This window comes from Jaculus jaculus, chromosome 10 (genome assembly GCF_020740685.1).
Source record: "Jaculus jaculus isolate mJacJac1 chromosome 10, mJacJac1.mat.Y.cur, whole genome shotgun sequence".
In the NCBI taxonomy this organism is placed as follows: domain Eukaryota; kingdom Metazoa; phylum Chordata; class Mammalia; order Rodentia; family Dipodidae; genus Jaculus; species Jaculus jaculus.
In genome coordinates this window covers 37,870,081-37,886,710 of record NC_059111.1, presented here as the reverse complement: position 1 = coordinate 37,886,710, position 16,630 = coordinate 37,870,081, and positions in this window count along the sequence as shown.

Below are 16,630 nucleotides of genomic sequence, written 5' to 3'. Positions count from 1 at the left end.
TATCGATTGATTTGATGTCATATATTTTCAGGGTAGGAGCTTAAGGTGTTAGGTGTGGCTCTTAAGACTCTGAGAGTATCTACAAAGGTGTTCCTAGGGGTTGAGTTTGCCTGCTATGGGAGTATTCAAGCAGGCTGAGTGGAATAAAATACAGGTAGATTCTAAAATTTAACTAAACACTGTACACATTCAATCAAAAACAGCACCGAATATTTATGCAAGAGTAGTTATTATAACAACCAGATCCTCTATCAACAAAGAGGTTAAGTTTTCTGGTCTGTTGAAGGATCCAAGTCAGCTTGTGACCAAGTGAGACCCTTCTCTGGTGCAATCCCAGTTACCTTGAATGATTTTGGTCTCAGTCAAGTTGCTGCCTGGGTCATTGGGCTGCTGTTCGGATTTCTGGAGCTGGGCACTGGCTTTTCTTGTGGGGAAAGCAAGCCTGGCAACTGTGGCCCTGCAGATCAGCACCCCCACTGCTGGAACTGCTGCTGCTAAAGCTGCCACTGCTGGGTCTGTCACCACTGCTGCTGAAGCTGCTGCTGCTGCCTTTGCTGCTGCTTCTGCTGGGTCCACCACCACTGCTGATGGATCTGCCGCTGCTGCCGCTACTGGATCTGCTGCTGCTGAGGCTTCTGTTACCGGTGCTGGAGCTTCTGATGTTGCTGCTGGACTCTGCTCCTTCTTGGGTCCCACTATTGGCTCAAGTTGGCATGGCCAGGTCCTGGGACCACTGCTCTGTTCGCCGGAGCTGGGCGCAGGTGGTGGGGGAGGGGAGGGAGCTGCAGCTGCTCTGATTCTCTCCCTGTTCCACATGTTCTTCTACCTCGTGGTCTGCTCCTCCGTTGCTCAGTGCCGCTCTCCCTTCACATTTCCTGAGTTGCGGAGAGCACCGGTGTGAGTGGAAGCTCCCCTCACCTGGCTTTTCCTGCGGCTGGAGCTGAGCCTGGTGGCTTTCTGTTGTGCTGCTGCCGTGTTTGGCGGACTAGCCAGGGCTGCTTTTGCCAGCCTGTGAGGGCTCTGGATGCTCTGGATCTCTTCTACTTCTTCGCTGCTGCTTTAATTTCCTATACACCTCACTTTTTAGTGAAAGTCTGTATTTTGCTGAGTTTTTTTGGTCTTTTTCGCCCCTACGCTGCTTTGGCGTGGTACCTATGCCATCATCTTAATTGGAAGTCTCAAGAATATTTTTTTAAAAAGAATTATTTCAGGGCTGGATAAATGGTTCAGTGGTTAAGGTACTTGCCTTCAGAGCTTAAGGACATGAGTTTGATCCCCAGTACCTGCATAAAGCCAGATGCACAAGGTGGTACATGCATCTGGACTTTGTTTGCAGTGGTTAGAGGCCCTGGCATGCTTATTCTTTTTTATTGGTCTCTCTTCTTTTATTGGTCTCTCTTCTATCTCTCTCTGCTTGCAAATAAATAAATAAATAAGTAAAAATATATTTTAAAAAAGGTTATGTCACATCCCATACACCAAGAATTAAGAGTAGTCATGCTGGACATGGTGGCATGTGCTTTTAACATGCTTGTAATCCCAGAACTGAGGAGGAAGAGGTAGGAGGATCACAGAGAGTTCAAAGCCACCCTGAGACTACATAGTGAATTCCAGGTTGGCCTGAGATAGAGTGAGACCCTACCTCAAAAAACAAAAACAAAAACAAACAAACAAACAAAAAGAATGAAGCACAATCATTTCTCTATACAATGGTGAAATAAAACAAAATTCCTTGCTCATGTTTCAACAAGAATGTTCTGGGATAGAAGAGAGAACAGGTCTCAGATTTGCTAAATTTATATTTACTGTCATAAATTAAGTTTTAAGGAATTCTTTTAAAAATATTTTATTTATTTAGTAGCAAAGAGGAAGGGAGGGAGGGAGAGAGGGAGGCAGGAACAGAGAGAGAGAGAGAGAGAGAGAGAGAGAGAGAGAGAGAGAGAGTATCAGTGTGCCAGGGTCTCCCAGCCATTGTGAACAAACTTCAGATGCAAAGACTCCAGATGCATGAGCCACTTTGTATATCTGATTTTACCTGGGTACTGGGGAATCGAACCCAGGTTGTTAGGCTTTTCAGGCAAGCACCTTAACTACTGAGTCATCTCCCCATCCCTTAAGGTATTTTCTGAGTTAAAAAAAAAAAAGCCCAGTGTGGGGCCCACCCTTAATCTCAGCACTTGGGAGGCAGAGGTAGGAGGATCACCATGAGTTCAAGGCCACTCTCGGACTATAAAGTAAATTCCAGGTCAGCCTGGGCTAGAGTGAGACTGTACCTTGAAAAACAAAAACATAAAAAGATAGAGAAAGAGATCATTGGCAGCAACAGTAGCATGTTTCTCCCAAGGGAGCTGACTTCTAGCTAAAAGGGAGTATTGTCCAACCCTAGAGATAATGACTTTTGGGGTCCGAGTTGTGGCCCTATGGAGACCCCCAAAGACCCTAGGAAGCCTCTGGCAGAGAGGAGAGTTCAGTTTCTGGACAGATGGCCAGCTCCCAGGCAGCACTCCAAGTCCTCTTCTGGCCCCTGCAGGAGGCTGCTTCGCTGGATGGCCAGTGAAGAGGCCAGATGTTCTATGAGCTTATCTCACCCTGCAGAGGCCTAGGGCACTGCATCCTGAGCCCCTCTCTGGAGGAAATGAGGGAGTTTCTCCCCAGTGAGTGGTGGATCTGAGACAGAGCTGGCAGAAGACCCTGATGGTCTTTTGCTTGTGGACAAGGAGCTCAGAGAAAAGGCTGAAGGGAAAGAAGGAACCTACCCCCCCCCCCCCCCCCCCCCCCCCCCCGCCCAGAGGTAGCAGAAGAGCGAGCTCTCAGAAAGAAAGCCCTGGACAAGGTCAGCCATAAACACCACAGTCAAGGGAGACCTGATGCTGAGGATCCCAAGGGGCTTAAGAAGGTTTGCTGCCCAAGGTAGCTGTTGCAGTACACACCAAAGAGAGGGACCTGGGGATGGCTCACAGGGGAGTCCGCATTCCCATCTCCCCTGCTCCGGAGTCCCAAGGAGTTTCCACTGGGGAGAAAATAAAAGTAACAACTGGCTTGCTGCCAGGAGACAGGAGCGGTGCATTGCTCCTGAGAGACAGGCCTAATGCTGCTATTGGGTGTGGCACTGGATGGAGTGGTAGTGCTCAGCTTGCGCACTTTGCTAGGAGTGGTGGATGTAAGACCATTTGCCAAGTATCAGGAGAGCACTGCTCTCCAGCACTCTTCTCCATCTGCTTCATGTTCTTAGTCATCATTCCTGCTTGGTCTCTCCCAATACATGCTTCTGTCATCCCACTGTTCTGAAACATACCCCATGAATTTCTATCTATTTACTGCAAACTCCATCAATTGCTCCTTTAAAAAATCTGTCATCTATCTATCTATCTATCTATCTATCTATCTATCTATCTATCTATCTATCATCATCATCATCATTTATCATCTATCTAATTTGAGTGGGTATGGATGTGCCAAGGTCTCTTGCTGCTACAATCACCCTTCTGGATTTATATGGGCATCTGGAGAATTGAACCCTGGCTGGCATCCTCTGCAGGCCAGCACCTTTACCCATTGACCATCTCCCTGGCCTGCCTGTTCTCATTCCTGCATGCCTGTCCCTGCTCTCAGCTTCTCTTATGGTTTTGCAGTTCTCTGGAGGTTGGCTTGTTGCTTTTTGTTTGTTTGTTTGTTTCTTTTTTTGAGGTAGGGTCTCACTATAGCTCAGGCTGACCTGGAATTCACTATGTAGTCTCAGATGGCCTTGAACTCATGGTGATCCTCCTACCTTTGCCTCTGGAGTGCTGGGATTAAAGGCGTGTGCCACCAAGCCCGGCTTAACTTTTTTTCTCTTATAAGCTTTCTCCTTTGGTTTGTTTGGGATTGTGATTAAAGGCATACAACATCACAGAGCCACAATATTTTTAAAAGAAAGTATAGGGCTGGAGAGATGACTTAGTAGTTAAGGCGCTTATCTGCATAAGCCAAAGGACCCAGGTTTGACTCCCCAGGACCCACATTAGCCAGATGCACAAGGGGGTGCCTACATCTGGAGTTCTTTTGCAGTGGCTGGAGGCCCTGGCACACCCATTCTCTCTCTCTCTCTACCTGACTATTTCTGAATCTCTCTCTCTCTCAAATAAATAAATAAAAATAAAAATGCTGAAAGAAAAAAAAAAAACAAAACTGTAAGGGTTGGAGAGATGGCTTAGTGGTTAAAGGCTGCTTGCTTGCCAAGCCTGATAGCCCATGTTCAGTTCCACCAGTTCTATCACCTACGGTCAGATGCACAAAGTAGTGCATGTGTATGGAGTTCATTTGCAGTGGCTAGATCCCTTGCATCCTTATGCTCTGCCTTGTGCTCTCTCCCTCTTTATCTGTCTGTCTCTTTTCTTCTCTTGCAAATAAATAAGTAAATAATAGAATTTTTTTAAATGTATTTTATTTAATTAATTTACTTATTTTTGCTTTCCAAGGTAAAGTCTCACTCTATCTCAGGCTGACCTGGAATTCACTATGTAGTTTCAGGGTGGCCTCGAACTCAAGATGATCCTCCTACTTCTGCCTCCCAAGTGCTGGGATTAAAGGCGTGCACTGCCACACCTAGCTTATTTTATTTTATTTTTATTTGAGACAGAGAGAGAGAGAAAGAGAAAGAGAAAGAGAAAGAGAAAGAGAAAGAGAGAGAGAAAGATAATGGACATGCCAGGGCCTCTAGCTACTGCAAACAAACTCCAGACACATGCACTACCTTGTGCATCTGGCTTATGCAGGACCTGGAGAATAGAACATGGGTCCTTAGGCTTCACAGGCAAAGGCCTTAACTGCTAAGCCATCTCTCCAGCCCTAGAATATTATTTTTCCAGCTCTAAAATATTTTTTTAAAGTGTGATATTGTAGGCTGGAGAGCTGATTCAGCAGTTAAAGGTACTTGCTTACAAAGACTGAAGGTCTGGATTTGATTCCCCTGTACCCACATAAAACCAGAAGCACATGGTGGCACATGTGTCTGGAGTTCATTTGCAGTGGCAAGAGGCTCTGGTGTGCCAATTCTCTCTCTCCCTCTCTATCTATCTCTCTGCTTGCAAATAAATAAAATATTTAAAACATTTGGGAAGCCAGGCATGGTGGCATGCCTTTAATCCCAGCACTCAGGAGGCAGAGGTAGGAGGATCACCATGAGTTTGAGGCCACCCTGAGACTACATAGTGAATTCCAGGTCAGCCTGGGCTAGAGTGAGACTCTACCTCAAAAAAAAAAAAACGGGGGGGGGGGCTGGAGAGATGGCTTAGTGGTTAAGGTGCTTGCCTGTGAAGCCTAAGAAACCAGGTTCAATTCCCCAGGACCCACGTAAACCAAATGCACAAGGTAGCACATGCATCTTGAGTTTGCAAAGCCTAGAGACCCTGGCACAGCCATGCTCTCTCTCTCTCTCGTAACTTTTTTTGTTTTATTTTTACTTATTTGACAGCAACAAGCAGAGAGAGAGAGAGAGAGAGAGAATGGGCCTCTAGCCACTGCAAAAGAACTCCAGATACATGTGCCACCTTGTGCATCTGGCTTACATGGGTGCTGGGGAATCGAGCCTTGAACTGGGGTCCTTAGGCTTCACAGGCAAGCATTTAACCGCAAGCCATCTCTCCAGCCCCCCTCTCTTTATCTGTCTCTATCTTTCTCTCATAAATAAATGCATTAATTAATTAATTAAAGTAAAATAAACTTTGGACCAAGCCTGGTGGAGCACACTTTTTTTTTTTTTTTTTTTTTTTTTTTTTTTTTTTGGTTTTTCGAGGTAAGGTCTCACTCTAGTCCAGGCTGACCTGGAATTAACTTTGTTATCTCAGGGTAGCCTCGAACTCATGGCGATCCTCCTACCTCTGCCTCCCGAGTGCTGGGATTAAAGGCGTGCGCCACCACGCCCGGCTGGTGGAGCACACTTTTAATCCCAGCACATGGGAGGCAGAGGTAGGTGGATCCCTGTGAGTTCAAGGCCACCCTGAGACTGCATAGCAAATTCTAGGTCAGCCTGAGCTAGAGCAAGACTCTACCTTGAAAAACAAAACAAAAAAACAAACAAAACAGTAGCCAGCACTCAGGAGGCAGAGGTACGAGGATTGCCATGAGTTCAAGGCCACCCTGAGAGTATGTAGTAAATTAAATTCCAGGTCAGACCCAGCTAGAGTGAAACCCTACCTCAAAAAAAAAAAATGTATTTGGGGGTCTGGTGTGGTGGAACACACCTTTAATCCCAGCATTTGGATTGCTGTTAGTTCCAGGCCAGCCTGACACTACAAAGAGATTTCAATATCAGCCTGGGCTACAGTGAGACACTTACCTTGAAAAACCAAAAAAAAAAAGAAAGAAAGAAAGAAATGTGTGTGTTTGGTCTATGTCCCAGTTCCTAGAACAGTGCTTCTAAAAACTGCAACTTCTTTAGTGATAGGGATAAAAGAAGATAACATATTTATTTGGTTTTTCTTTTTTTTTTTTTAAATTTTGTTTATTTATTTGCAAGCAGAGAGCAAGAGAGATAGAGAAGACAGACAGACACAGAGAGAATTGGCTTGCCAGGGCCTGTAGCCACTACAAATGAACTCCAGACACATGTGCCCCTTGTGCATCTGGCTTACGTGGGTCCTGGGGAATTGAACCTGAGTCCTTTGGCTTTGTAGACAAGGGCTTAGCTGCTAAGCCATCTCTCCAGCCCTTATTTGGTTTTTCAAGGTGGGGTTTTGCTCTAGCCCAGACTGAACTGGAATTCACTATGTAGTCCCAGCTGGCCTCAAACCCACAATGATCCTTCTACCTCTGCCTTCCAAGTGCTGGGATGAAAGGTGTGTGCCACCATGCCCAGCTAACTTTTCTATTTCTTATTTTATTGTTGTTATTAGTATTGGGTTTTTTTGTTTGTTTGTTTGTTTTTGTTTTTTTTGAGGTAGGATCTCATTCTCTAGCCCAGGCTGACCAGGAATTCACTATGTAGTCTAAGGGTAGCCTCGAACTCACAGTGATCCACCTACCTCTGCCTTCCAAGTGCTGGGATTAAAGGCATGTGCCACTATGCTGGGCTTACTTTTTCTTTCTTTCTTTCTTTCTTTCTTTCTTTCTTTCTTTTTTTTTTTTTTTTTTTTTGAGGTAGGATCTCACTCTAGCCCAGGCTGACCTGGAATTCACTATGGAGTCTCAGGGTGGCCTCGAACTCATAGCAATCCTCCTACCTCTGCCTCCCAAGTGCTGGGATTAAAGGCATGTACCACCACGCCCAGCTACTTTTTCATTTGTTAAGGCAGGGTCTCACTCTAGCCCAGGCTGACCAGGAAATCCCGCTGTATCTCAGGCTGGCCTGGAACTCACTTCCATTCTCCTGCCTCAGGCTCAAGAGCGCTGGGATTAAAGGCACATGCCACCATGTCCCGTCTTTGCTTTTCTCTCTTCTTTCTCAGGTCAGGACCAATACTGGAAAAATGAGTATAGTTTTGTTCTTTATACCAAGCCCTTTCAACCACACCTAAATTTACATTATTTAGGTGACTTATCAAGCCTCTTAGATGATAAGGCTGGGTGCCTGTGTAATATGTGACTAACAGGATAGGATTTTCATCCTTTGTTTACCAAATCAAACTCAGAAAGTTTAGTGTAAAGAATTTTATTTATTTATTTATTATTTGAGAGAGAGCAAGAGAAAGAGAGAGAGAGAGAGAGAGAGAGAGAGATAATGGGCATGCCAGAGCCTCTAGCTGCTGCAAATGATCTCCAGAGAGCCATCTGGAGAGTACTGGGGAATTGAACCTGGGTCCTTAGGCTTCTCAGGCAAGGACCTTAACAGCTAAACCATCTCCCCAGCCCACCTTGAACTCCTGATCCTCTTACTTCCACTTCCCAAGGAGTTCAAGGTGGGCTGGGGAGATGTCTTAGTGGTTAAGACATTTGCCTGCAAAACCTAAGCATCCAGGTTCAATTACCCAGTACCCACATAATCCAGATGCACAAGGTGGAGCATGCGTCTGGTGTTTGTTTGCAGTGGCTGGAGGCCCTGGCACCCCCATTTTCTCTCTATCTGCCACTTCCCCTCTCTTTTTCTCTCCCCCTCTCTCTCTTTGAAATAAGTAAAATATCTACATACAAAGTTCAAGTCTATCCTGGACTAAATGAAAGCCGTCTTCACTTGAGGTCTTGGAAATTGCAATTTGGTAAACACAAATTCAGATAGCTCTAGTGTTTCAAAGGAGAGAGGTAGTGTGTAGAGTAGTGTGTAAATTAGGTAGTGCAAGCAGAGCTGATTTATTATAATGAATGAACATTCCTTTGTAGGAAACGATTAAATGTTGGGACAGATTAGGGCCATCTGCTGGGAACAACATGACTGGTAGGAGATACTGAAACAATTCTATACATAACAAACATCCATAAAGCAACCTTGAGTCTCTGGACATAGTGTAATTATCTGATCCTCCCAGAAGTTTGAAGTCAAAGGACAAAAGGGACCAAAGTTCACATTCTGAGAATAGCTTGAGACCTGCATAAACTCTAACTCCTTTTGCAACACTTTTAAATGTTCTCCCAGAATTGGTTTCACTGTGATTTTCATTTTATGCCCGGAATTCAGACTTCCAGGAAGGGTGAATGACTAGAGATTGACAATCACCCATGGCCAGTGATTGAACGAAGCCTTCATAAACAACTAAACTACAGGGTATAGAAAGCTTCCACGTGTGTGTTAGATGAAGTGGGTGACCACTACATTATGGAAACAGCCAGCTTCTGGGCTTGTGAATACATCTATAAATTGAAGAAGGTTGTGCTAGGGATTAATGCATCCTCCCAGAGTTCATGTGTGGGAGACTTGATCTGGAAATTCACACTGAAAAGGTAGGAGGACCCCTTGAGCCTAGAAGTTTGAACAACCTGGGCAATGCAACAAAAATCTCTCTCTTTTGGGCTGGAGGGATGGCTCAGCGATTAAGGCATTTGCCTGCAAAGCCAAAGTACCCAGGTTCTATTCCCCAGAACCCACGTTAACCAGCTGCACGAAAGGACACAGGCATCTGGAATTCCTTTGCAATGGCTGGAAGCCCTGAAGTGCCCATTCTCTTTCTCTGTCAAATATATATACATATACATATATATACATATGTGGTGGTTTGATTCAGGTGTCCCCCATAAACTTAGGTGTTCTGAATGCTAGGTTCCCAGCTGATGGATATTTGGGAATTAATGCCTCCTGGAGGGAGTGTATTGTTGGGGGCGGCGGGCTTAAGGGCTTTATAGCCAGATTCCCCATGCCAGTGTTTGGCACACCCTCCTGTTGCTGTGTCCACCTTATGTTGGCCAGAGGGTGATGTCCACCCTCTGCTCATGCCATCATTTTCCCCTGCCATTGTGGAGCTTCCCCTCGAGCCTGTAAACCAAAATAAATCTCTTTTTCCCAGAAGCTGCTCTTGGTTGGGTGATTTCTACCAGCAATGTGAACCAGACTGCAACAACATATATATGTCAAATATATATACATAAGTATATATATATATATTTGACAGAGAAAAAAATATATATATTTGAGAAAAAAAGAAAAAAAATCTGTCTCCTTAAAACAGAAAGAGCCGGGAGTGGTGGTGCATGTTTTTAATCCAAGACTGGGGAGGCAGAGGTAGGAGGATCACTGTGAGTTTGAGGCCATCCTGAGACTACATAGTAAATTCCAGGTCAGCCTGGGCTAGAGTGAGACCATACCTTGAAAAACAAAACAAAAACCAAAAAACAACAAAAGAAAGCAAGCAAGCAAGCCAGCCGAGCCCATGCCTTTAGTTCCAGCAATTGGGAAGCAGAGGTAGGAGGATCGCCATGTGTTTGAGGCCACCCTGAGACTACGTAGTAAATTCCAGGACAGCCTGGGCTACAGTGAGACCCTATCTCAAAAGGTGGGGGGAGGGCATAGGCATGAATGAATGTGCAGCTAAATGAAAAGTCACAAAATGAGTCCCCTAAATAGCCTATCATCCAGGTAAAAAATAGAACATCACTTGAAAAAGTTTTTTACAAAGCCTTCCATGTGACTTTTTTTTTAAAATTTAATTTATTAGTTTTCTTTTCAGCAAATACAGGCAGTTTGGTACCATTGTTTAGGCTCATCCATGATCTACCCCCTCCTATTGGACCCTCCTTGTTGATGTAAATGGGTCGTGCATTGTGGAGTTAGCCCACAGTTATTGGTACGATAAATGTCTCTGCATATCATGACCCAACATGTGACTCTGACATTCTTTCCGCCCCCTCTTCCACAAAATTTCCCTGAGCCATGTTGGGTTCATTTTTGGTCTGCTTCAGTGCTAAGGTGTTGGGGGCCTCTGAGGCTCTGGCTCTCTGATTTGGTAGGAGTTGATTTTTCCCTATGTTGGTCTCCTTCCCCCTTGTGCTGGTATCAAGTTCATCAGGAAAACATCACCCTTGCTTGTTTCGCCAATTGTCCTTAGTTTCAGTTGGGCCCCTTTTGAGGTATGTTGGGGCAGCTCTCTCCTTAGGATCTGCATCTATCTGAAAAAGAGAAGCAGATTCTCCAACGGAAAGTAAGTTAGCACCCGGAAAATTGAGATAACACTTACTTTTTTGATAGAGAGTTTGATAAGTGTAGGCCCTCTTGTACCCTATGATTGATGGTAGCTTGATATTGGGGAGTGGGCTTATGTTTGGGTATGGTTCTGACTTGTTTCCCAGCTCCAGCTATGGGTCTTGTACCACTGAGGGGATCAGTTAGCCAAATCAAGAGCAGTTGGTTCCCCACCATGGCTGTGTGCCACTATTGCACTTGTGTGGGCATCGCATCAGGTTATTTGTTGCTAATTAGGTTAGACCATGAGTTGCTTGGACAGATATTGGTCATTTCCCCCAGTCGCCCATGTAGCACCTTCTGGCACTAGACATGCTGACTGGGGACTGACTCTCTCCTGGCTTCCAGCCATGCCATTCCATTTTATGTGTCAGCTGCGTATGGAGTCTTCAGCAATAGGGTCTTACCACTGGTCATCAAGTACTCTGACAGAAGTCTGTCATTGTTTTGGGAAACCTTGTAGGTTTCTCTGATCAAAAGCTCATTGTGGATGGTAGCCCCAAGCTGGTAGTGGGGGTTACAGGTCAGTGCCCACTAAGAAACTGAGGAAAAACATAACTAATATATAAGAGTTAGAGAGGAGGGGGGAGGAGAGGGGAGGAGGGAGGGAGGGAAGATGTAGAAGATTTAGGTTATTCTTCATCCTACCCTCTCCAGTGTCTTGTGGTTCAGGTGTTTCCTGTAAGGGTCTAGAAGGCTCAATTCGTAATAGCTGAAAGCTGGAATCAACCCAGACGTCCATCACTAGAAGAATGGGTAATGAAGATATGGTATATCTACACAATGGAATTCTATACAGCAGGAATTGGACTGGAGAGATTGCTCAGTGTTTAAGGCACTTGCCTACAAAGCCTGGGGACCCAGGTTTGACTACCCAGTACTCACATAGAGCCAGATGTACAAGGTGGCACATACATATGAAGTTTGTTTTCAGTGGCTAGAGGCCCTGGTGTGACCATTCTCTCTCTCAGTCAAATAAATTAATATTAAAAATAAATAAGTAAATAAATAAAGCTGGGCGTGGTGGCACATGCCTTTAATGTCAGCACTTTTGAGACCAGTCTGAAACTACATAGTGAATTCCAGGTCAGACTGAGTTAGAGAGAAATCCTACTTTGAGTCCCACCCCCACCAAGAAAAAAACAATAAAGTGGGCTGGAGAGATGCCTTAGCAGTTAAGGTACTTGCCTGCAAAGCCAAAGGACCCAGGTTCAATTCCCCAGGACCCACGTCAGTCAGATGCACAAGGGGGCACACTCGTCTGGAGTTCGTTGCAGTGACTGGAGGCTCTGGCGCACCCATTCTGTCTCTCTCTCTCTCCTTCTCTGTCAAATAAAAATAAATAAATAATAAAACAAAAAGCTGGGAGTGGTGGTGCATGCCTTTAATCCCAGCACTTGGGAGGCAGAGGTAGGAGGATCGCCGTGAGTTCAAGGCCACCTGAGACTACTTAGTGAAATCCAGATCAGCCTGGGCTAAAATGAAACCCTACTTTGAAAAACCAAAAAAAAAAAAAAAAAAAAGGAAACCCTAAAGACTTTCTGTTTGCTGTGTGCCCACTTCACCTTAACTCCTAGTTTTTATCCTTTCTCCTCAACATTTTCTATTTTCTTCCAGGAATGTCTTCCCATACTCCACCAATGCAATTTCTGGCTCCCTTAGATATTTCCACTGGAGAAGTTTCCCAACTGCCACACCCAGTGACCCCATTCAGTTTAAAGAAGCCAGATCAATCATCACTCCAACTCCCTAATGACAGTTAGGGTTACTTCTTCAGAGGGGGGATTGAGGCAGCTTAGAGAGACTGAGCCCCAAAAGTAAAGAGGAGGAATGTCCTTGCTTGCCCTTGCAGTCTCTACTTTGCTAGAGATCAAAGAAGAATCTGGCTTCTCCTTATCTCTTTTTTTTTCCTACCAAAAGTGAGAGTAGTGTTAATATAAGGGTATGAACACTAGGGGAGAAGTGCTTACTGGGCAGTTTGATAAGCATAGTATATACATTTAGCCAGATAGCAGCAGACATTACACCCCTAGGGCTCTTGTTTTAAGTTTTCAGTATCAGAGATGTATTCCCTACCATGGAGCAGACCTCCAGTCCAATTAGAGGGCACTTGGTTTCCTCCATGACAGACATGCCACTGTTTCACCTGTTGGCTCATTTGGCCTGGCTGGCCAAATCTAAGGCTTGCAGTGCCCACTGTGGAGTATCTTCACTGGTGATTTCTCTCTCTCCCATTAAACTGTGTGAAGAATGGCTTCTTCCAGCTTTCTGTCATCTGGTCAACATGGAGGAGATTATCAGCTCAGTTCCAGCAGGATTTTTTAGTGGCCTTGCAGCCCACGTATGTGGAGTCTTCAGCAATAGGGTCTTAGCATCTATTCCTGGTGGGAAACCAAGGGCCTTGGCAATGGCCTGTAATGTTTTGGGGACATCAGGGACCTCCCTGGCCAACAACTCACTGGAAGGTATCCCATCCCTGGCACTGAAAATTTTCTTGTAACAATCTATGGCTCCTGAGTGTTCCATTGTCCAAAAAAGTAGGTTTCCATATGATTTATTTATTTCCTCTTAGATATTTTAGATTTTGATTAGCCCTCCTTCCACCTTTCCTTTATGCAATCTCTTCCCCTGACCTCATTTGGGCCTTTTCACCCCCATTAATCTATTCTTCTAATTATATATATACAATACCATCCTATTAAGTACCCCCCTCCCTTCCTTTCTCTTCCCTTTGTCTCTCTCTTCTAGCTTACTGGACTTTGCTACTGAGTTTTCTTTCTACTCATACAAAAGTCCAATCTAGGATCCACATATAAGAAAGAACATGTGGGGCTGGAGAGATGGCTTAGCGGTTAAGCGCTTGCCTGTGAAGCCTAAGGACCCCGGTTTGAGGCTCGGTTCCTCAAATCCCACATTAGCCAGATGCACAAAGGGGCACACGCGTCTGGAGTTCATTTGCAGAGGCTGGAAGCCCTGGTGCGCCCATTCTTTTTCTCTCCCTCTATCTGTCTTTCTCTCTGTGTCTGTTGCTCTCAAATAAATAAATAAAAAATTAAAAAAAAAAAAGAAAGAACATGTGATGCTTGGCTTTCTGGGCCTGGGTTACCTCACTTAGTATAATCCTTTCCAGAGCCATCCATTTTCCTGCAAATTTCATAACTGCATTTTTCTTTACTGCTGAGTAGAATTCCATTGTATAAATGTGCCATAACTTCATTATTCACTTATCAGTTGAGAGATATCTAGGCTGGTTTCATTTCCCTGCTATTATAAATTGAGCAGCAATAAACATGGTTGAGGAAGTATGTCTAAGGTAATGAGATGAGTCCTTAGGATATATGCTTAGGAGTTCTATAGCTGGGTCATATGGTATATCAACTTTTAGCTGTCTTAGGAACCTCCACACTGATTTCCACAATGGCTGGACAAGATTGCATTCCCACCAACAGTGTAGAAGGGTTCCGCTTTTTCTGTGTCCTCGCCAGCATTTATGGTCATTTGTTTTCATGATGGTGGCCAATCTGACAGGAGTGAGATGGAATCTCAATGTAGTTTTAATCTGCATTTCCCTTATGACTAGGGATGTAGAGCATTTTTTTTAGATGCTTATATGCCATTCATATTTCTTTTTTTGAGAACTCTCCATTTAGTTCCATAGCCCATTTTTTAATTGGTTTGTTTGATTTCTTATTATTTAGTTTTTTTAGTTCTTTGTATATCCTAGATATTAATCCTCTATCAGATGTATAGCTGGCGAAGATTTTTTCCCATTCTGTAGGTGGCCTCCTCTTTGCTTTATTCACAGTGTCCTTTGTGGTACAAAATCTTTGTAATTTCATGAGGTCCCAGCAGTTAATCTGTGGTTTTATTGTCTGAGCAATTGGGGTTATATTCAGAAAGCCTTTGCCAAAACCAGTATGATGAAGGGTTTCCCCTATTTTTTCGTCCAGCAGTTTCTGACTTTCAGGTCTGTCATGGAATTCACTATGTAGTCTCAGGCCGGCCTCAAACTCACAGTGATCCTCTTACCTCTGCTTCCCATGTGCTGGGATTAAAGGCGTGCACCACCATGCCCAGTCTTTGAACTGTATTTGTAAAGATATTGAAAGAGAGGGAGGAAGAGGCAGATAGAGAGAATGGCACGCCAGGGCTTCCAGCCACTACAAATGAACTCCAGACAGAAAGAATGTGTGTACCAGGGCCTCCATCCAGCCATTGCAAATGAATTCCAGATGTGTGCACCCTTTGTGCATCTGGCTCATGTGGGTCCTGGAGAATTGAACTTGGGTCCTTTGGTTTTGTAGGCTTTGTAGGCAAGTGCCTTAACCACTAAGTCATCTCTCCCACCCCCATAAAGTCTCCTTTCATAAAAAGATTTACCTCCAGACAATGCAGAATTAAATTTCTGAGATTGCTGTAAATTACTTCCTTTTTTGGTTTTTCTTCCTCCTTTTTACTTCCCTGTTTTTTTTTTTTTTTTGGAGGTAGGGTCTCTAACCCAGGCTGGTTTAGAATTCTCTATGTAGTCCCAGGGTAGTCTTGTGCTCACAGTGATCCTCCTAACTCTGCCTCCTAAGTGCTGGGATTAAAGATGTGGACCACCGTGATCAGCATCCCTGTTTTTTTTTTTATTATTTATTGTTTTTTAAAAAATTATTTATTTATTTATTTATTTATTTATTTTATTTTATTTTTTTTTTTGAGGTAGGGTCTCACTGTAGCCCAGTCTGACCTGGAATTCACTATGTAGTCTTAGGCTGGCCTTGAACTCACAGCAACTCTGCTTCCCCAGTGCTGGGATTGAAGGCTTGTGTAACCACACCCATCTTTTTTTCATTTTTTGTTAAATAGTTTATTTTTATTAAATAGAGACAGAAAGAGAATGGGCACGCCAGGGCCTCTAGCCGCTGCAGATGAACTCCAGATGCATGTGCCACTGGCTTATGTGGGACCTGGAGAATCAAACCTGGGTCCTTAGGCATGTGCCTTAATCGCTATGTCTCCAGCCCGTTTTAATTTTTTTTTTTTATTTTTTGAGCTTTTGAAGTAGGGTCTCTCCAGCCCAGGCTGACCTATGTAGGATTCACTATGTAGTCTCAGGCTGGCTTGGTCAGCCTCCCAAGTCCCAAGTGCTGGATTAAAGATATGTGCCACCACAGCTGGTACTTTTGACTTTTCGAGATGGTTTTTCACTAAATTGTCCAGGTTACCTTTGGATTTACAATCTTTTTGCCTCAATTTCCTGAGTAGCTAGGATCATAGGTATGCCCACAATTTGTTTACGTGAAACTTTTCTCCTTTTCGGAATCTTCCAGACTCCCTAAATTTCCCAATTTTTACTTACAAATTGGAAAAGGGACATTGTCTATTCTCTATCAGTACGCTAGCTTTTCCCAGAAGATATTTAGTCCATTTCTTTCTTTTTTTTTTGGTTTTTCAAGATAGGGTCTTTGTTCTAGTCCAGGCTGACCTGGAATTTACTATGTAGTCAGGCTTACTTTGAATTCATAGCCATGTTCCTACCTAGTGCTGGAATTAAAGGTGTGCGCCATCACGACCCCCTAATTACTTAATTTTCTTAAAATTTGTTTACCTGTAAGGAGGGGTCTGGCGAGGCGCTCCAGGGCCTCTAAGCCCCTGCAAATGAACTCTAGATGCACGCGTATCTGGCTTTATGTGGGCATTGGGGAATAGAGCCTGGGTCCTTAAGGAGGAAAGCACCTAACAGCTAAGCCATTCCTCCAGCCCTTACTTCGGGCTTTATTTATTATTTGTTTATTTTATTTTATTTTATTTTTGAAGTAGGGTCTCTCTCTAGCTCAGACTGACCTGGAATTCACTATGTAGTCTCAGGGTGGTCTCACACCTCACAGCGATCCTCCTACCTCTGCCTACCTCTGCTTCCTGAGTGCTAGGTGTGCGCCACCATGCCCTGCCTTTTACTTCGTTTTTATAATAGCTTTTTTCTTGTAAAGGCGACTTAGGTTATTTATACTAAATCCAATTAGCATAGTTACCTCGTATTTAAGTAAAAAAAATCCTTCACAG